This window comes from Camelus dromedarius, chromosome 7, assembly GCF_036321535.1.
Source record: "Camelus dromedarius isolate mCamDro1 chromosome 7, mCamDro1.pat, whole genome shotgun sequence".
In the NCBI taxonomy this organism is placed as follows: Eukaryota; Metazoa; Chordata; class Mammalia; order Artiodactyla; family Camelidae; genus Camelus; species Camelus dromedarius.
The window spans coordinates 19,359,346-19,381,687 of record NC_087442.1 but is presented as its reverse complement, the minus strand read 5'-3'; the positions used below and the strand labels follow the sequence as shown (position 1 = coordinate 19,381,687).

The 22,342-nt window shown below is 42.7% G+C and overlaps 2 protein-coding genes across 20 annotated transcripts in view; one reads left to right on the top strand and one right to left on the bottom strand.

Moving 5' to 3' along the window:
- The window catches only part of LOC116154070 (uncharacterized), a 199,116-nt gene extending 194,883 nt beyond the window's left edge, over positions 1 to 4,233 (bottom strand). For 10 of the 17 annotated variants that reach the window (XR_010381599.1, XR_010381591.1, XR_010381595.1 and 7 more), the window contains exons 1-2: positions 3,901 to 4,233; positions 1,964 to 3,056 (exon numbers count right to left, since the gene is read on the bottom strand). The gene's annotated coding sequence lies outside the window, so the exon portion shown is untranslated. Of the gene's footprint in view, positions 1 to 1,688; positions 1,761 to 1,963; positions 3,057 to 3,900 lie in introns of those variants that run through there. The other 7 variants (XM_064487359.1, XM_064487358.1, XM_031455376.2 and 4 more) reach the window with 2 other exon arrangements.
- A 48-nt stretch (positions 4,234 to 4,281) lies between these two features.
- The window catches only part of MKLN1 (muskelin 1), a 320,256-nt gene continuing 302,195 nt past the window's right edge, over positions 4,282 to 22,342 (top strand). For all 3 annotated transcript variants that reach the window (XM_064487354.1, XM_010975669.3, XM_064487355.1), the window contains exon 1: positions 4,282 to 4,432. The gene's annotated coding sequence lies outside the window, so the exon portion shown is untranslated. The remainder of the gene's footprint in view (positions 4,433 to 22,342) is intronic.

Below are 22,342 nucleotides of genomic sequence, written 5' to 3'. Positions count from 1 at the left end.
GCAGCCCCCTCGGGCGCCCGGCCCTCCGGACGCGTGCGTCACCGCGCCCTCGCCTCCCGCGCCCCAGCCCCCTCCCGCCCACGGCACGTGACTCGACACGCGCCAGCTGCACGCGGGTTCCATCAAAACAAAAACAGAGAGGGCCGGCCGGCCCGGCGGCGGCGGGGGCGCGCGGGGGCAGCGGGGAGCAAGCGCGCCCCCGCCGCCACTGCCCAGCGCCGCGGCCGCGCCTCTGCCGCCCCGGGCGCCGGCGGCCAAACGTCCCGGCCAGCCGGGGCCGGGAGGGCAGAGGGCACCACCCTGTTTACAGCCCTCGCTCTGGGCCCGGGACCCCGCCCGGAAACAGTCTCCCGGGAAAGGGCCCGGGCGTGCGCACCCACCCGCGGCCGGGACGCCGGCCCTGCGTGGGAGGCTCCAGTCGCCGCTCGGAATAAAATCGTCGCCACGGCCCTGGGGTCGAGCCCACGGGAGTCTCCGCTCTTCCTCCGCCCGCCGCCCACGGCTGCTGCGTGTCAGCCCCCGCCACGACTCCGCTACGCACTTCACCCCCATCTCTCGGCTTCAGCGCTTCCGCAGACCCTCCTCACGTGGCCGCCTCCTTCTCCCGGCCCAGGCGACACCGCCAGGGACCCTTGCGCACTTCGGGACCTGGAGCTGCTCCCACCGAGTGGAACGTCACCTCTCTCGGACCCCCTACCCCACATCCTCCGTCCCGGCAGGGGGGTGGCCACAAGCTGTCAGAAGCTTAGTTTTCCATATGACGAAGCTCACCCTCACCCGTACACATCCCCACTCACCCTTCAGCCTAGCTTCGAGCTGAATCAGATATTTAAAACGGAGGGCGCGCGGGAGGGGGGAAGGGGAAGTCTTGACTTTTCTCCCTAATCCAAAACAAAAAAAAAAAAAAAACAACAAAAAAGACGCAGCTCTGCCCATCCACTCGCTGTAAGACTCCCCACGTCGTCCCACCACATGCAAGACTTAGAAAACAGAAATGCCCACCACACACCTGCTACGCAACCTGCCCTCTGGAAACCCGGAGACCCACCCAGCCCGCCTTCTGGAACCTGCGCCTGGGGTAGGGTGGGAACGGTGCCATTCGGTTCCTTAAAGTAAAAGGGAGTGAGAGGGGGACACGCACCTCCGGCCCCGCCCGGGAGCGCGGTCCTCCAGCTCCCTAGCTCCAGAACACAGCACGGGCATCCTCCGTCCCTCCTGGCGGAACGGGGGAGGTAGCCAAAGGCCTAGGTGCCAGGGGCTGTTTTTCCTTTAAAACCCAGACGCCGTGTCCTCTATTAGCACCTCCCCTACCCCGCCGCCTTATTTCTGGTCGACAGCAAAGGTGGGGTAGGTGGGAGAAAGAAGCGAGTGCTCTCAAGGTTTGGGATGTTACTCTCCGCGGAGTGAAGAGGTGGGATCTCGAAATGGAAACAGTCTCCCCCCCTCTCCCTCCCTCCCCTCCTCCTCCTCCTCCTCCTCCTCTTCTGTTTACCTCAAGTTTGAATTTTATCTGCGCAACATTAGCTGGAATGCGGACATTGAAAAAAAAAAATACACACTCTCAACCCGGCAGCAGCTCCGGAGGAGCCATGTGGCATCAAGCCACCTCAAAGGGGAAAAAAGTGCTCTTAGCAACACAAACATGGCGAAATCGCCTCGGCATTCCCGGGTAACGCCACAACCCCTACCTTTCCTCGCCAGGCTCGCGAACATCCCGGCCGGGACCAGCCGCCCCTTCCGGGGGGAGGCGAGGGGCCCCGGGGAGTCCCAGGGTGGGACCGCAGGGCGTGCGAAAGAGGAAATAACAAGAGTCCACAGTGGAAATGTTTCTGCTGGACCATCGAGCCCTCCGCCTCGCCAGCAGGGAGGGGACGCCTCGTTCACCTCGAGAGGTCCAAACGGAGTACAAAATTCCCATCCCAAAGTCCTGCTGGGGCGGCTTTCCCCACCCTCCAGAACTTACCTTGGGGCTGAACACAAGCTGCTGCTTAAATCCCTTTCTCCTCCTCCAGAGCGAGACGCAAGGGGGAAAATGATGCGCATGTATATTTGTAGAGCATTTCTTCTAGAATTTCCCTTTGATCATCACGAGGAGCGATGGAGGCTTCGGAGACAGGTGCAGGGCTGGCCGAGGCTGCCGGCTAAAAGTTGTTCTCTCGGCGGTGGGCGGCGGGGTCCCCCGGCTGGGGCTGGGGACCCGGTCTCCCTTCCCCCCGGCGTCGACCACTTCCCGCGGGCTGCTGCTGCGTGCGGCTCGGCTGCAGGGGAGGTGGCGTAGTTTCTCTTCCTCCCACCTCTTCTCACTCACTTGTTTTTGTAGCCGTGGGCTCCCCTAATGCTTTCCTCTCCACAATGTTGTTTCATTATATCATGTCCATCATGTGACACCGGAGAGGCCTCTCTATGGAAACTTAAAGGGGCTCCCACGTGACTGCAGCAGCAACAACAGCAGCGGCAGGACTGGCGGCGGCGGCGGCGGCGGCCGCAGCGTTCGTACCACCACCCACCGAGAGCCCCTCGCAGCATCCCGGAGGGGCTTCTGGCGCTGCAGAAGCCCAGATAAGGGAGCCACAGCATCCGGGAGATGTGGCGTCTGTGCGTGCGTGTAGCCTTTGCTCATGACATAGGAAAGCGAACAGAAGGAGCGTCCTTAAATCCTTTCCTACAGTCACAAAACCCACGCTCTGTTAAAATGACATTTCGTGGCTCCTACTTTATTTTCCCCAAGAGCAATGAGTTTTCTATCAGGTCTGATTAAATTTTACCAAGGCAAAAAGAAAAACTGGATTTATCCCTCTGCGAGTTCAGCCAGCTCTTGGGTAGATCAGAAATGACAAAACAATAATAACAGAAATAGAATCAGGCATTTGATACATAATTACCATCACACCAGCTTTAAAGCTTTTCTGGAATTACATTCCTCCGGTAACTGTGTTGATGATGCTTGCAGGAGGCAAATGCAATGCAGTTTTTCTCTTCCGCAGCTATATTAGGGCTTTGTTGCTGACAACAGTAAAAACTTGTTTGTGTCAGGAAGTGAGGTACGAAGATATGACCTGGAAGGTACAGACAAAACCAAAGTGGCAGTTTTTGCATTACTTTTCTGACCACATTCTTTCAAATGGTAAGAAGCAGCTGATCTGCTGTAAAATGCATAGTCTTGTGTTTGATGGCAAATCAAATAATCAGAAAAACACATTTTCCCCTTAATCACAGTGTACGTGCTAGACACTAGAAATTACATATAGATTTACATATATATATGTATACGTTGTGCATGAAAAGTGAAAAGTGTGTGCCTTTTTATATTTTGAACCATTAATTGTGCCATCATTTCTAGGATTTCACTGAAGCATTTAACAAACACTTTGAAAGACTCAGTCAAGTCTAGTGATGTGTGGAAACTGTAACATCAGTTTTGAGTGGTGCTATTGAATCCCACCCCCCAAACCCAAATCTCTGCCTTAAAGTTTGTGTGGACCATGGAATTTATCCTGTAAATCTAAGCTAAACGTTCTATGTCTTAGTTCATGTTTTTCTATTTATAAAGAGAACTCCCTGTTGGATTGGCTGAATTATGAAAAACTTCACAGGAAGCTGAAGAGTGGGACGGAAGATCATCCTTTCTTTTGGCTTTGCCTTGGCTGTATCTCTTTCCACCTCATCAGTTTCCCTCATCAGCCATGATGCATGATCAACACTACATCCCTTTTGATTCTTTAATATGTCCCCCAATATTTACCTTCCCATCTAACACCTAATTCTTCCATTCCTTTCCCCCCTTTCTGTCCTTGCCTCCCAATTCTTAGCTCAGGCCTCCCCAAATACTCCCTCCCACTCCACCTTCCCCTCCTCCCCTTCCCAGCTCGGTCTCCCTTCTCAGCAACTCAACCTCCTTACCTCTCTTTGACCTCCTTTATTCTCCTTCACAGTCTGGCCCTCGACTTCTCGGCCTCTTCTTCCCCTTCTTTACCTGCAGTGTCCTGCCTCAACTGGGGTCTCCTCCAACACCCTTGTCTCTGGTCCCATCCCTTCTGACGCCAGACCCCAGCATTCCTCCAGGGCTCGGCCTGGTCGGCTTTAACCTGATTTTGTTCCGGTGCCCCTGGGCTGGGAAAGGAGTGTGTGGTGCAAAGTGGGGGCAAGAATCCCCCTCGACAGTGGCCCCTGCTTGGTTCCCCCTCCGCCCCTCCCGAGCCCCGGTTGCGGCGCTTCCTGGGCGGATGATTGGGACTTGCTGCAGCAGCTGCGGTTCTGCTGTGTCATGCAAGAAGGAGGCGGCGGCGGCGGCGGCCGGAGCTGGAGGGGGAGGAGGGGAGGAACCTGATCTCTCCGGTAGCGAAGGGCTGGAGGCAAACACCGAGTTACCCCAGAGCCGCCCGGGAGCAGGGAGGGCTCCGCTACCCCGGGGGCCCTCCCCGCGGGGCAGATGGTAAGTGGGGCGGCGCAGGTGGTCGCCTTGGGAAGGGAGCGCGCAGGGGGTTTAGGTGGGGAGGCGGGGAGAACTAGGAATCACCTCGGCCAAACTGAAGGAGCCCAGTGTCCAGCTGAAAGGGACCCAGGCCATAACAAGGATGACCAGCGGCAATAATTACCATTCGAATAACGCCCCGCAGTTGACCCAGGCTACACACAGGAGATGTGCATCCTGAACCCAGGACGGAGCTAGAAGCAATGATTCAGGGTTTGAGAACCATCAGCCCTGGAGATTTAAGGATACCGCTGAATAGCGAGAGTCAACATACACCACAGTCCTAGAGCCTAGGTGCGCTTTCTGGGTTGTCTTGTTTAAAACTAGGGAAGGGGATGGAAACCTGCCCGATCTCACTTTAGCCACGAAAATAATGCTCTTGGCCAGTGGCCTCGGACAAACAGCCTCTGGTGCAATTAAACAATCAATAGGGAAAATAGCTTCACCACCCTCCTTCCCCAAGCTCTTTCAACCAGGGTAATTTATTCTTCTTAAAGGAGAAAGAAAATTATGCCTTAGGGTCCCTCCCACCCTACCCTCTGTCAGCCTCCACTCTACACAAAACTGCCCACCCCACCATTCACCCCACTTTGAGACTGTATTTTATGTTGGATGAAGGGGACTGCCTTAAACCCTGAACAATTTCACCTCTGCTGCCCTTTACCCAGAGGGAATTCAGAAACAGAACTGAGAGCCATGAACATAGAGACAGGCTGGGCACATAGGAACATTACTTCTTTTACCTGAGTGCAATTCCCGGGATAATTTCTTAAAAAATTATTCTTCTTCTCCATTTCACTCCTGGAAATTTCAAAGCACTTTCTGCAACATTTTTTTTTAATGTCTGTCGTACATTAGCAGTAAGGGGTTGGCGGGATTAACTGAAAGGCTAATGACTGTCTCAAAAGCACATGCTGTTGCTAGGGAACTCAAGCTCATCCTGCTCTCTAATCACTAGCATGTTATGTGGAAATCAAACTTCTCAGGGTGTTATTAAAATGAATGGCATTTGGTTAAAGGCGTTCTTGCTTGTGTTGTAGCATCCTGGATTATTATCGATTGCCTCACACCCACATATCTTGTTTTCCTAATTTGATTTCTGTATGTGCGTCACAGCCAGGGACATGCAGACTAGACCAGCCAGGTTCACTTCCTGTTTCTCCAAACTGGTTTATATTTGGTCTCGTAGCTCTAGCTGGTAAAACATTATCAAACTGATCCTCTTGGAAAGAAATCTGTGCTTTCCGTGAAAACAAATTATCCCAATTAAATTCTAATTCCCATGGAAAACGTCATCATTTGAGGAACAGAATAGACTGCCAGTTGCCATTTGAGAAACCCATTCTTTAAATGTAAAGCCTAGAAAAACCCATCATCTTTATTTCTTTTACCCAGAATCTTCATTCCTCAGCATTAGAACTAAAACAAACTCAAGTTGAGAGATGATTTAAGTCTGATATTTCTAAAATATCACTCAAAAAATACACACTGAAGCTGGGGAAATCATTTAGACTAAATAAGGCATAGAATTAAATGGAATCCAGGCCTCAGGAGCACAAGTAAACTTGGGTGAGCACTGGGGCACTCAGAGAAAATAATATGATTACGAGGCTACACTACAAATAGGAGCCTACCTCTTTGTACTGATTGTCTGTTTTACCAATTCTCCTTTGTCCCTGGATAAGACAGCCTTGCTTTTTTTTTTTTTCTTTCAGTTCTTTTCTCTTTATAACAAAGATATCACAAAATCAGTATCATAAAGATAAGATAAGCTCTATGTGAATAGATAGGTTCTGATGTAGATAATTTGCATAGATGGAAATTAATAGGGTATATAAGGCATTAAGGAAAGATCAGCTGACTAAAAGCTAGGAAATGCTATAGACTGGATGTCTTTGGATGTCTGTTTCCTCGTGGAAGCTTAACAAAAGTGCTGGGCTGAAGAATCTGTAAGATTCCTTCCATTTACAAAATTCTGTGATTATATTGAACTCACTACATAAAAATTTTAATTTTAGCTGAATTTTGCAATGATAAATTTTGACACTGAAACTTTAATACCTATCCATAGAGACCTGGGAGGAAATGATAATGGGAAATGATTTGCTGTTGCTACATCACTTTTTAGTGTCAGTTCCCAGACAATCAAATAAAATCGACCAGACTCCCAATGTATTCACTCTCTGCTTGCTTGGTGGTGTTGCAGAAGCAACAGGATAAGAAGTAGAAAGGATATAAAAGTGTGTCGAAATATCTTTCAGTCATTTTAGATTTAGTTAAGCCGAAGTACTTTGCTGAGCAAATCGATGAAATGTTGAGGAAGGGCTATTCAAGAAATAAATGATCAACTGAATCCTCATAGAGTTAATCATCTATTTGCGTATATTTTAATTAGTGACAGGCAAAAATATAGGTACAGATTTTTGAAATTTTCAGATTCAAGATGTTAAGAAGTAGCATGAAGCTATGTGAGATTTGTGCCAAAGAGAAAAGATCTGACTTTGAAACCCAACTCTTCCACTTTATTTATTCATTATTGAGTGCCTGCTATGTGTCAGGTTCTGTGCTAGCAACTGGGAGTACAAAGATGAATAAGACAGTCTTCTCGGAAGGACCTCATGGTTTAATGAAGATATAGGAGTACACAGTTGATCACAGAACAGTGAGGTGTTGTCAACAGGGGAAGTCATTGGAAGGGTACTTAACCTTTACTGGGCATAATCATGGTCCCTAATTATAGAAGACGAATTCAGAGAGGAGTTCTGAATAAAAAGAGAAGGAATCCAGACAAGTGGGCAAGTTAAAGAGAAATGTAGTCCAGGCAAAGAAAGTACTGTGTGTAAAGTCCTAGAGGTAAAAAGGTGCGCCCAGAGAGTTGAAGGTGAAGGACAGTCCCAGCAAGTTGTAGATTCTGTCTTGTATGAATGCATGGCAGAACCCAGAAAGATCAGCAGGTCTTGTATTATGAAAAGTCTTGTATGTCTTTCTAAGAAGTTTCACCTTATCCTAAGGCCAGTCAAGAACCGGTGATTAATTTTAAGGAGCATAGTGAGGTGACCAAATATCCATTGCATGAAGATCACTCCAGTTTGGAGAATTTATTAGCGTGAGTAAGCAGGGAGACTAGTTTGGAGGTTGTTTTAGCATTATAGGAAAGAAATGATGGACATCTAAGCTAAGGCAACAAGAAAGGAAATGGGGGGAGGAGAAGGATTCAAGAAATATTAAGGACATAGAACCAACTGAATTTTATTATTCATTATATCTGCAGGATGAAGGAATAGGTGGAGATTTATGGCTCAGGTAAATGAGAAGATAGTGGTATCATTCACCAAGATGGGGACTTCAGGAGGAAATATAAATTCAGGAGGGAAGGTGATTAGTTTAATTTGAAACACACTGAGTTTGAATTGTCCGTGGGATATCAAAGTGAAACTATCTACTATATAAAAGAACGGGGCAGTCTAGAACTCAAGAGAGAGATCTATGCTGGAATCATCAGAATAAGTGACAGTCCACAGAAGTAGATGAAATTCCCAAGAGAAAAAATAGAGTAAGAAGAGAAAAGACCTACTCTGGAACCCTATGAAAATGACAACGTTTAAAAGGTGAGGAAACAAAGATACAGGAAAGAACGTCCAGAAAGGTAGGAGGACCAGGAACAAGTAGTTTCAGAGAAGTCAAGGGAGAAACTGTCAACAGTATTAAATGCTAGAGAAAGATCAAGAAAAATAGACTGAAAGTCCTTGGTTTTAGCAACAAGGAGGTCAATGTAGTGTTTTGGCAAGTTTATTAGGATAATGGGGATAGTAATCAGATTGCAGTGGATTGAGGAGTGGATAGGAATAGAGGTGGTAGCTAGAGGAATTTTTTTTTTTTTTTTTGATAAGAAGGACTAAAGGCCAAGTAGGGAAGGAAAAATAAAAGTATTGGGAAGAGAAAATCATGGTCTTTGAAGTTAAGGATGCATAAGGAAAGAAGGCAATAATATAGTAATACAAAATTCTAGATTCTTTCCGCCTTCTTCAAATTGAATGGCATTACTACCCAACAGATGCGCAAGTCAAAAAGCTCATAGACATGCGAGCTTTTCCTCAGTTCTCATGTCCACTCTATGAAGAGTTTCTAAGTCAACATTTCCAAAATCTGTCTCTTTCAATCTCCACTGCCATCACCCTAATACAAACACCATCTCCTGGACTCCTGTGATAGCTTCTAATTGGTTTTCCTGTTTCTACCCTTGCCTCCATTCTCCACAGCCCAGCTAGAATCACATAAATCATAAAACATAAATCAGATCATTTTGCTTCTACCTTAGAATCCTTCCATGTCTCCTGATTGCACTTGAAATAAAGTCCAGACTCCTTTGATGACCGACAAAGCCTTATGTGGCATCCCAGACCATGTCATTAATCTCATCTCCAACCACTCTCCTCCAACTCCAGTCACACTGACCTCTTTTCTATTCCTCAGACACATTGGATTTGCTCTAGTTTTTAAAGGACTTATCCCAGATATTTCCTTTTCCTGGAATACACTTTTGATTATTCTGATCTCTGCTTAAATGTCACCTCCTCAAAGAGGACCTCTCTTACCTCCCTGCCAAAAGTATGCTTCCTTGTTCACCTTCCCAACCATCCTATGTATTTTTTTCATCGTAGTAAAACTTTATTACTGTTTGATTGCTTTGCTTATAATTGAGAACTCCTCTAAAGTGTAAACCCCGTGAGAATTCCTGGAACATGGTAAGTACTTAAAAATGTTTTCATTGAGTGTTTGTAGAAGGCAAAAAAGAAGGTCAATTGATTATTAAAAATTAGAGACATCAAGGGTCAAAGCCTGGTGTGGTTGAGGAATGGCCAGTGATGATGGATTATTAATCTTTTAAGCCTCCAGAAGTGGAAGAGTCATTAGCTATGTGATCCTGGGCATTCACGTTCTCTGAGATTTACTTTATGGTTAATAATAATAATACATGCCTCATAGGGCTGTTAGGAAAAGTAAGTGAAATAGTATAGGTGTAGGTATAAGGCAGTCTTGTCAACCTGTTTTTAGGAAGTCAGGACTTCTGCAAATCAATTCATAACCTCTACATTGAGCTTTTCATGTGGGCTCGCCTATCAAGGAGTTAACATTTGAGGATTACTTATTATTAGGGAAAAATTGACCAAACTGTGACTTTTAAAAAATACTAGGATTCTAAAGAATCTGGAAATTAGATTATTTAAGAAAAAAATCAAAGCACTCCTACAAATCAATAAGAAAAACATCTGAACTCTGGGAGAATGGGCAAAGGGTATGACAAATAGATCACAGTCAAGAAAATAGAAATGGATCCTTCAAATATGTAACAATGCTGACCCTTCTCATAGTAAGAGATATGCAAATTATAACTGCAATGAGATGTATTTTTTACATATCAGGTTCACAAATCAATAAGTTTAATAGCATACTTGGTTGTCCAGGCTGGGGAGCAGGCACTTTTTCACATTGTCAATAGGATGAAAATTGGTACAACCTCTAAGGAGAGCAGCCTGGCAGTATTTTTCAGATTTCTAAAAGTACAAAGCCTTTGATTTAGCAACTCCACGTTTCTACATTTAGCCAATAGATATACTCACACGTATTGAAGAATGACTCTTCTAGTATCTTCACTGAAGCATTATTTATGGTAGATAAAGACCAAAAACAGCCTACATGTCCATCAATAGAGAAATGGTTAAATAAATTATGGTATAGTTATACAAGTGAATGGTAGACAGCTGTTAAACATTGTGAGGCAGTTCTAGGTGTACTGATGTGAAAAGATCTTCATGATAAGTTACTAAGTAAAGAAAAATTAAGAAGAGGAACAACATGTGTATTTTGCTTGCATTGTGTTTCTTTTTAAAGACTTTTTTTTTTTGCCTGAAAAACGCTAACTGTGAAAAGATAAAATAGAGCAGGGCAAGGGCAGATGTGGAGAGACCAGCTGGGAAGGTATTTCAGTGGTTCATGTAAGAGATGATGGTTTCCTGGTCTAGGGTGGTGGCAAGCTTAGGAAGAGAAATAATCAGAATTGAGTTATTTTAAAGGACTTGACAATTAAATGGAAATGTTAAGTTTTGGAGAGGGAGATAGTGTCATAATTGACTTAAGATTTCTTCCAGGATCCAGTGAATTAACAGAGGTGTCAGTTACTGAGATGGAGAATCCTTGGACAGTATCAAAATTTCAGGGGAAGATCCAAAGTTCTGTCTAAGTGGAGATGTCTACTGCAGGTTTGTGATATGGGTTGGAAGCCCAGAAGAGTTGCAAGAACAGGATTTATAAATTTGGGAGAAGATTGCCTAAGGAGGGCAGATATAATCAAAAGACAAGCAGGCCCATGACTAAAGTCTGATCCTTTAGAGACTGGATAGAAAAGAAAGAGCTGGCAATGGAGACCAAGAATCAGAAACCAGAATAATAAAACCAGGAGACTATGGGGCCAAAGAAACCAAGAGAGGAATGTGATATGGGTCGGAATGTGATATTAAGGAGGATCAACTCATGTTAAATGCTACCAAAAGGTCCAGGAAGATCCTTATAACTTGTTTCTCTCATAAACTCTAAGCTCCTTGAGAGTTGAGATTATTTGACTTATTTTTGTATACAGGGCTTTGCATTGTGTTTCACACATATAACCAATGATCAGTACATTTTTGTTAAATTGGAGACAGTCAAAGATACAGAAGAGAGAGAGAGGAGGAGATACAGAAAGACAATAGAATGTATTTTTTGTGTTTCAAAAAAATACATAGATAAGGCATATTCCCTTGAACTTGACCTCAAACCAAACTTGATCTCAGGAGAAGTAAGGAGGTTCCACTCCCTGGGTCTTACTCTTGAGCTAGCACATTGATTGAGCTCTCACAGTGCCACGTTGCCTCCTGAAGACATTTTGATAAGTAATATTCACCTGTGTCTCGTCATTCTGAGTCATTTTTGTCTTTATTTAGGTCCTGGGTGATGACAAAAAGAACAATTTGCTTTTCCTCGCCTATGTGACCCCATCATACCACCTTGAATCAGTTGATGGAGTCTGGAGATCCCATTTCGGTGCCACTACAGTTCTGTCATACACTGTAACCACTCATAAGGATGCCCAGCCCCAGCTTCCCCATCAAAGAGAAAGATGACTTTTGGCAGGAAGAGATATTAGAGAAACCTCTTAGAGAAACCACCAGCCTCTCAGTCTGTTCTTGTTTCTGCAGAAAGGTGCTGCTGCTATGAGGAGAGAATGTAGAGGATGCCAAGGGAGAAAAGGGTTTGACTTTGTCCTGAGACCATGGAAACCTTCTACATGCCAAAAGAGACATTGTGACCCTTGGTCCAGTGTCCTTGAGTTAGAAACCAAAATAACAGATGTCAGTTAAACAATATTTAAAATGTTATGACATCCTGTATTATTTAGTGAGACCAGAGGCTAGCAAATTTTTCTGTAAAGGGAAATATTTTAGGCTTTGTGGGCCATACGGTCTCTGTCCCAACTACTAGCTCAGCCATTGTAGTACAAAAGCAGCCACAGACAATACGTAAATGAATGACTTTGGCTGTATTTCCAGTTAAACTTTATTTCTGGAAAATGAGATTTGAATTTCATATAATTTTCACATGTCATGAAATATCATTCTTCTTTTGATCTTTTTCAGCTACTTAACAATGTGAAAGCCATTTTTAGCTCCCATACCATGCAAAAACAGGGATTTGGCCCATGGGCACTAGTTTGGCAACCTCTGATTTACACAAACAAGAAGATCATGTCGTGAGAAAGCTTTTCAGATTTGGACTCCTAAAGAAAATAATCTGTTTCATAAATATCCTTTATTTTAACTTCTCAAATTTATTTGAATATACATTTGCTTACATCTGACTTATTTAGGAATAAAGTATGTCTCCTCGTTCAGTATTCATTTAACACTTGGCCCTTTCTCGTCCATAATATGAATGAATGTGCAGGAATGTGGTGTTTCTATAGAGCAAACCGAAGAATTCTTGCTAAGGGACTATATAAATATCCAAATCCAGAGAGGACATCGTAATTCTAATCACATTTTAAAACTGCAGTAATTCATTTAGTAAGTATTTATTAATGATCACTTTTACATAGTGCAGTACTGTTAGGCATTTAGAGATAGAAGAGAATAGAAAAATAAATAGATAAGATAGATGAAATATATAATGGCTGCTAGGTGTTAGAATTGTTTGGATATATTACAGTATAAATGGAGTCATTTAAGCAACAGATAGGTAGTTAGACAAAACTAAGTTTAAATCCAAGCTCTTTTGTGTCTCAGGTATGTAACTTTATGCTGATTAAATAAACCATACGAGCTTCAGTTTCCTCTTTTTAAAATGGGCATAATAATTCCCACCTCCTGCGGAGGTGCTGTGGTAATTAAACAAGATGTAGTATATGTAAGTCAGCTCGCAGAGTTCCTGCACATGGCAAGCAGTCAGTAAACAGTAGCTGTTGTATTATACCAATATGAAGGTATATAATTTGTTCAAAAAGAAGCACACAATTAAACGCAACGCAGAGTAACCCTGTGAGTCATGAACTGATGAATACAAATGAAAACCCACAAACCTGGAGGTTGATGCCTGGTAGAGAAGACTTGGGTGAAAATAAAAGCAGTAGTGACATTGTCACAGGAGCTTATAGTAAGGCAGCTGGCTGGTTGTCCTGCCTTTGCCTTCCCTAGGGACCAGCTGCTGGACCGTCTGGCTCTCCACCCTCCCCAAAGTTTACATGCCAGTTCTGACTGGGGGGAAAGTGTGTCATCAGTGTCAGCCCCAGCATCCTGCTTCCTTCCAGTCAGGTCAGCTGTGAGCTTTGGACACCAGTAGATCCCTCCCATTATGCCTCCTGCTCTGCGTCTGTCCAATTCTGGGCCTTCCACCTTGACCTCCACACCTTCAGTTCCAACCATTCTGCCTTGCATCTAGGCTCCCTATAGATTTGGGCTATTCTCCTAAACCCTTTCCTTCTAGACCATGATTCTGATGTCTTGTTTAGCTTATCAGTGACCAGTCATCTTGCCTAGAGGGCTCTGTTCCCTTGTCCACACCCCTGCTGTGATCTCCTTAAACTATGGTACACCTGTACCTTTCCCTCCAATGCTGGACGTTTTGGTATTAATAACTTCTTGAACCTCACTTTGGTGAGAGATATCAGGTCTTTCACAGCCCAGCTGCCCTAATGCAAGCCAGCTTCTGTATTCACAGCCCATGCCCTGGGGAGGGCTCCCCACTCCAGTCTGGGCTCATGATCTTTCTCCACTGGTGTTGTCAGCTAGTTCTAACAGGCCTTGTACTCCTGTTATGGCAACATCAATAATGCTTTCCCAATACAAATGACAAAATTAATGGCACAGGGGCACAATATAGGGGGAATGGAGTACTTCAACATCTACTGACAAGCTCATTCCACTGAAAAGTGAGCATCAAATAAAGTTGGCATGACTTAAATTCAAACTAATTGCTTATTGAAGAGGTACTATTCTATGCTTAATTCTAACCAGCTAAGAAGAATGTGTCAGTGAAGTGGAAGTGACAGACAACTTAAAGTAAGTGACCACAGTATCCTTGAATTTGTAGTACCCAGAGAAGGCAATTCTGCATTTCCTAACCAGATACAAAGAAGACTTGAGAAGGTTAAGAGAAAATATGGACATGAGGCTCTATCTGACCAGGAACTAGGGAAGAAAGCTCCCAAGGAATAAAAGGACTTGAAATTTAAATTTTCGTAAAGCCAGTGATTTCAGTGAAGAAAAGGGGGCATCTGAAAAAGATCAACGCTCAGGAAGTGTTCTGATAAGCTCATATTTTTAAAGGACATGTTCAGAAAAAGCTAAGAGGAGAGGACTATAACAAAGCCTCACTCTAAGGAAGGACTCAGAGCTGTGAAAGTAGTGCCAGAGGGCTTACCATCCAGAGACAACTAGGCTCTGGGAAAAGGATCGAAGACAACATTTTTTGTATGTTTTTTGCTTATGTGTAGAGTAAGAATAACAAGAAGGGGTAGTGCTACTGAATGGGGCCGAATGTCTAATGTTAACAGTTAGCTAAAAACCAGAATCATTCAACTATAGCATTTCCTAGATGCTCAGGTATAAGGTTTTCCCCATACATTTTTAATAATTCTAAAATCAGACTGTATCTTCAATAGATATATTTAACATGGCAGTGTTTTGGGGGAAGGACTCTAAAAACAGTAATTAAGTGATGGTGTATCATACTATAAATTGGTCTCAGGAGAGAGAAAATGTGGAATTTTATTCACTTAGCTGTGCCATTATCAATCGGGTCCATTTTGTGTTCTGAAAGTGGCAGTGCTACTGGTGATGACCAAAGGTAGGAAAGAATCAGAAAGCAGTTGGAGGCCACAACCAGAAGTGTGTCGCCCTATAGAGGGAGCAATCGTGAGTGGATGAGCACTACTGAAGACAGAAGAGTAGCAAACATTAGAGACAGGTCAGAGACAAGAGAGGAAAACTGTGGTCAAAACCTCTAGGAAGGGGTAAAACGAGACAGTTGCTCGCTCACAGAATCCAAATCACTGTACAGGAATGTCACAGAATGGGGAAGGATGATGTCTTTGTCAGTTGGAGCTGCTATAACTAATACCCTAGACTGGATGACTTAAAAAATGTTTAATTCTCACTTCTGGAAGCTAGTAAGTCCAAGATCAAGGTGCCAGCAGATTTGATATCTTGTGCAGATGACCACCTTCTTGCTGTATCCACAGAGAGAGAAAATCATCTTTCCTATCTTTTCTAAGGGCACTAATCCCATTCATAGGGTCAGATAGATAATGGCTTGCCCTGGGTGGGACTTTTTGAACTGTGCCTGGTACACAGCATGTGGGTACTATTGTGTCCTGTCTCTTCTGGATCACCACTGTGACCAAGGTGCTCCAAGGTCCAACTTAGTTAGCTCTAGTTAACCCTGTGGAGGGCTCCTCTAAGGGGACATCTAGGTCAAGATATAGGTCTCAGGTTGCAAACCAGGAAAAGACATTGCAAACTGGTATAAGTAAGATCTTTAGTTAAAAACAAAAAAAAGAAAGAAAACAAATAGTCCAAATAAGTAACCAGAAAACAAAGTATCCAGGAGACAGAGACTTTACCAGAATGAATTAAGGGAAGAGTTGGAGCTATGGTCTATTTCTATTGGGTCTATGGAACCTGTTTTAAAGAAGAAATTCAGAGAACCTATAGATGAATTGGTCATGGGGGAAACTGTTCCAACCGTGCATGATTAGACTTTTAGAAACAGTGATGTGCTCACGTGGTCCTTATGCAGCTTGAATGTAAAAGGTTTAGTGCCTAAAGAAGGGACTACGTCTTTTCACAATTTTAACTACTTTCTACCACATGAATGGTGGTAGAACAAATGTTTTCAAATGGCAGAGGATTTATCAATAATAAAAAGCAATGATCTGGATACTTAAAGATGTAGTCCTTACCTTAGTTGTCTTCTCACATGCATCCTCCTTTCCCAGCTGCTCCATTCTTTACAACATCCATGTAGTTTTGGGAAAGCTGACTCCAACTCTTATCTCCAGCTGGTGGGATATGTGGTCCAGACTAAGTCAGTCAGTGAATTTCATTCCCTTGGCCCCAGTGACTGCATGTATTAGCATGTGACCTAAATCAGTCCAATCAAAGAGTGAGAATGTCAGGACTTTTGTGGGAATACTAAGACAAAGACACTTCCTCTGGAAGTGAATGCAGAAGCATGTAACCTGGGAGTTCTTGGACACCATCTTGGGACCATAATGGGAGATTCTATTGAGAACGGAGCTATCACCAGGGACTAAAGCAAAGAAATGAAGAGGGAACCATCAAGTCCTCTCCACATTAGGCCTTCTCCACATTGTGTGAGCCACCTGGTCAAACATGGCCTGAAGCCTTTGAACTTTTCTACTTATGGGAGCCAATAAATTCAATATTTTTTTAAGCCAATTTGAGTTAAATATTCTTTTTCTTGAAACCAAAGCATCCTCTCTGATTCAAAAGGATAGAACAAACATGAATAAGAAGGAGTAGAAAAGTATCAGATGGATTAAAGAGTTAAATGTGAAAAGTGACCAGTGATATGTGTTGAAAAGATGAAAGTGATAGAAGTATTCTTGACCTTAGGAAGATTAAAAACCTGAGCAAGAAAGTAAAGTTTTATGGTTTATTAAAAAAAACTATAGATTTGAATACTTAAAACTTTGTAGTTTATGTAGATAAAACAGTATCACATACAAAATTAAAAGATAAATGAGATTCTAGAATTTTTGCAGCTATACAGATACATATAGATATATAAAGATACTATGATAACTGGTAGTGTCATTAATATATAAAGAGCTCTTACAAACTTGTAAGAAAAATACAACTTCTCAAAAGAAGTGTGGGTAAAGACATGAAACGCAAAAAGAAAAAAAAGAATTCAGTTGGTTAATTACAATGAAGAAGGTCTAGTCTTATTAGTAATCAAAGAAATATAAAGTAAAACCAGACGTCTTTGTGCCTAACAAATTGTCAAGAACTTTAAAATGATAACTTGCACTGATAAAGATTCCAGGAAATAGGACCTTCATAGAATATTGGGCATGTAATTTGGTTCAAGCATTCTAGAGAACAGTTTGGTATTGTGTATTAAAAATAACTTAATATATGCAAACCTTTTAACATAGTAATTTCATTTTTAAGACTTTATGCTAAGAAAATAATCAGAAACACAAATTTTGATGTAGAAGAATATTTAGTAGAGCATGTCTTCTTTATAATATTGAACACTTGGAGATAATCTAAGTATCCAAAAAGAAGTATCCTACAAGTTATAATCTATTTCTATGATAAAATATATGCATCCACTAAAAAGTAGATTATGGAAGATGTCATGATATCAGAGAATGCTGGTGATTTGTTTTTTAAACATATTTGCTCAGAAAAAAGACTGGAAAGTTACACAGAAAAAGATTAATAGCGGTAATATCTCAATAGTGGACTTAAACTGAGTTTCTTCTTTGTGAGTTTTCTACATTTTAAATCCACATCAATAAACATGACCATGTCTTGCATAACATTTTAGGCACTGAAATACCAAGTCCAATGCTTTAGACATAGCAGGCACTCAACAAACATATGCTGAACTTCATTGTATGACTAACTGCTGGTCAAAAATGCAACGAGTTTGTTTTGTTGGGTAGTGAGCTCACAAAGATGTTTAAGCAGAAACTAGCTGGCCATCTCTTGTACTAAAAACTTCTATTCCATAAAAAAAAAAAATTTCTACATCTTGCCCAACTTCATTTTCTTCCTTCCATTACCTTCTTCCCCCACAGCCAAACTTCCAAGGGGAGTCTTCACTCAATCCATTCCATTCTGACTTCTAACACTCTAGAAGCTGTGCTCATCAAATCAAATTAGCAAACTTAATCTTAGCATTCATCCTACCCTAGGGAGAACTGTTGATCATTTCCTCTTGGAAGGTCTGTTCTCCCTTTACTTGCAGACCTCTATCCCGTTCTCATGCTATCTTCCTGCTCCTTCCCAGTCTCCTTCACTGGCTCCTCTTCCTCTGACAGCTGCCTGCATGCTTTCTCTTTTTTTTTTTTTTTTTTTTTCAGGTTCTTGTTCTTGGCACTCTTCTCACTGTTTGCACTCCTCAGGATGTCCCATCCATTCTAAGGACTTAGCTACTCCTGGGCACTGACTTCTGAGCCTATATATTCAGTTCAGACTTCTCTCCTGATCTGCAGACGTGTCTTTCATTTGCCATTGGATACCCAACAATCACTGCAAACTTAATATGCTCCTCATCATTCCCTCTCCCCACTCTTGCTCTCCTTCTCCTGTTTAGCTTAACGTAATTACACTTCAACCTTGGCCTTTCTCCCCTACTCCCAAACGCCTATCTAATCAATAGCTATGTCCTCAATGCTACTTCTAAATCTCCCTTGGATTTGTCACTACTTTTCATCCCACTGCTGCTATGGTGATTCAGACCATAATCCCTTCCTTAGACTATTACAGTGACTTTCTAATTGGCTCTCCTGGCTCCAGTTTCCCCCTTACTCTAGTTCAGCCATCATCATGCTACTAAAGTTTACTTATATTTTCAATATGAATGATCACATCTCTTCCCTATTTAGGAACCTCTGATACCTCTGAGAATTACTTACCATCTTCAGTGTAAAGCTCAGGCTCCTTAGCTATAAATCAAGGTTCTTCTTGGCATGGCTACAACCTACCTTACTAGTTATTTTCAGCCCACACCAGACTTCCCTCTTTTCTCTGAACACAGTTTGCCTTTCACACTTTGGTGCCTCTTCCCATCCTATTCCCCTAAGGATCCTCTCTCCTCAGTCAATTTATTTCCTCCTTCAGTGCCTCTAGGAAAAGAAACCCTCTTCAGCTTCTAAGTCAGACATTAGGGCAAGAGATATGGTATTTAAAGCAATGGACTGGATGAGCAATTGTAGACCAAGCCCAAGGGGGCTCCCAGCATTCAGAAATCAGGAAGGACTCAGCAAAAGAGGGAACAAACAAGGAGGTAGAAGGAAAGCCAGTGTGGTGTAATGGAAGCAAAGTGAAGAAAATGTTTAAAGCAAAAGAGAGTGATCACCAGTGACAAAAAAACTGTTGAGAGGTCAGTAGGATGAGGGTGGACAGCTAACCATTGGATTTGACAACACAGAGGTCACCTCAGTCTTCACAGATGTGTTTTCAGTGAAAGAATCGGAGACAGAAATGAGGAAGCTCATTCAATGATGTTCATTGAATGGGTGAAGTAGTAGATGAATGAAGAAATGATGTCTTAGAGAGGACTCCATAGTTGGTCAGGAACCGTAATAGATTAGTTATTTTGAACTCTTAGAGTCTCCTAAAAATCTCCAAATAGAAACAAGGATTTGATTTGGTGGTGCAAAGCTTTTCTGAAGCAATGAGGGAGTTGAGAGTAGAATTACCAAGGCAGTAAGGTTAGTCTAGAGAAAGTTCTATGTGAGTTCTCTGTAGCGGTTGCATTTTATCTATTGCTGACCTGGTTCATGATGGCCTTCACACAGGATTTCTCAGAGGCTTCAGGGAAGATCTGTCCCTGCAGGGACTTGAGTGTAGGATTTTCAGAGACTATTTCCAAAAACATCTTGCCAGTGTGTGGGGGTGCTGGTAAGAAGCCTATAAGGCTGGCTGTCATGCTTTTGGAGGCTGGGCAGCACTAAATCTGAATGGTGGGGAAGAGGTAAACAGGAAAAATCTGACCCAACCCATGTAGTACATTTGAAAATGCTGTATTTGAAAGTATTTCCATATAGAAATTTTATACTAAGACCATATTGGAGGTGGACTAAGTAATCAACTACATATATTCGATGAGTAGATAGGCTGTTCTTACCTGCCACCCCCTGGAGATGAAATATAAAGAATACAAACTTTGAGTAGAGCAACCCAAAGCTTTGATTTTGTGCTGTAACCTATGTGACATTCCTCAAATAGTCAGAGTTTCAAAAAGTACTTTGGTAGAATGTGTTTTTACTTCTATAACTGAAGACAACCGAAGGACCACATATTTCCCTTTATAAAATTATTTATGGTGACATCCAGGACCTGGATTATGAAAAAAATTTTTTTAGTATAATAAGAAGTTTATTACTCCTACTCAGTAGTTCCTGGGGGCTTTTGATGTTAAATCATACATAATTGGAGAAATACCAGGAATCTTCTTAATCTCAGTGACCATCTTTAATACAACCTCTATAAGGATCTCATTGCCAGGGACTGCAGGTATACCAGTCATGAAATCACGAGTAATAAAGATTCTAATAACCAAAGATTTCTGACATGAAGTTTGCTTCTGAAGTGGGTCCTGATCAAAAATGTAATGGGGTGTCAAAATTATCGGCATCTAGCTTTTTCCCAGCATACTCAGACTCCCTGAGAATGTTATGGGCCTCAAAATCAGCTAGGCGTAAAGTAATGAGCACCCCTCTGTTGTCAAGAAAGTGGGAGGTTCTTTAATTGGTGGGCCAAATTATGAAATAGAACCAGTTGTGGAATATTGAAGAACCTCCTGTTATAGCATGTTCCCTGGAGTTCGCCAGATGCATCAGGTGCTCTTATATGTGCTTTTGCTCATGCTGCACCCTCTACCTGCAACACCCAAATCCCCTTCTTCTTGGCGTGCTCAGATCTAAGAGGCCTTCCTCACTCTCTCAGATAGAGATCAGTCCCCTCGCTGTGCTCCCCAGACTGTTTCCATGTGCCCTCCGTCTCCACACCCACCACACTGAACTACAGTTGTTTGCTCTTCTGGCTCCCTCATTGGGCTAGGAGTTTCCTGACATCAGTGATTTTGTCTTCTTCCTATTTTCATCTTTTACATCCAGAGTAGTGTTTGCACATTTTGGGCACTCAATCAGTGTTTGCTGGATCGATGGATGAATGCTTGAGAGTGTGAATAAATGAATGAGTGAGTAAATGAATACATGAAAAGATCAGAAAAATGTTACCCACCCCCGAATGGAAGCTAGTACAAACATATAAGTGTCAGTGACTTTACATACATGCAGCATTAGCACATGTAATAGTACCTCCCAAATCCAGTTGAGATGACAAGATGGCTGCAGCATAATGCATATCACAAACAACTCGTAATATGTGTGGCATAAGATGGTGAGAACTGTGCTGATTAAAATCAGAGGTGGCTGTCAGGAACTGATTGGTTTTCATCTACATTTGGGAGAGAAATTCGATCTGTAGAACAGAGTGAACATTTTGGTCTTTGTGATTTCCTTTAAGCAAGGTATTTTTCATCTTAAAATTTAAGGGCAAAGTACATCTTAATAAATAGGCTTATCTAAAGCATGGCTTCATTGTTTAAAAAAAGAAAACGAAACCAGCTACTACACCTCTAAAATGGAAGTGACATTGAACTAGTCATTTCTCTCCCGCATGCCTCGGTTTCTTTCATGCATAATTTGTAAGATGATAATAGCCCTTAGTAGTATTTACATTATAAAAGTGTTGTTGCTGCAAATTAGACAGTATAAAACAGGTTACAATGTCTTCTTTGAGAGACAAGCACTATACACAAATGAGGTATTATTAGTTAGTTTTTCCTTTTCAATCTCTTTAAATGAGAATTAGATGAAAACTCTGCCCCTTAAGCAATATCCAGTGAGTAAATGATTATTGAGTGGAGTAAAGTGCAAAAAAAAAAAAATCTTTGGCTGAAAACTCACTTTGTGCAGCTTAGCTAGCCTGTGCACCAGATAAAAATACTGTCTTCATCTGAGATGTTTACCACTGTTCTTTCTCTCCTCTCTGTGCTGTAATCACAAACTGAAGACAGTTAAGCCTTTCAGCTCAGTCATCGTGTGCATTTTAGAGAACACAGATATCCTGGAAGGATTTTAGAGAACACAGATATCCTGGAATGATTGCAATTTAGAAATAACGTTTCATTTACCCAAGCCATGCAGTCAGTTTTGCTATTGATTTAGGGCCTAAATGAACTATATCAAACCTTGACTTCAGCTCCTGGTCCCAAGGCTCGGGATCGCTATCCCTGCAAGCTTTTCAGGTTAGTTCCCGCCATGGCCTCTGTACCCCACGTTAGCACCATCCAAGCCAGAGCGTTCCTAGCTTCCTCTTGGAATACAGGTTACTGTAAGAAAGGTTGAGGAAGTAAGATTTTGAGAATTGTTGTGAATGTCAGAAACTTCACTTCGTGTCATGAGTGTGTGCAAACATGAGCGCAGTGGAAGGACGCCGGATAACAGATTGGGTGGTGAGAGAGCCGCCTGCTCAGCATGGCTGTGCCTGGCCTCTGTGTGTATGACAGCTTCAG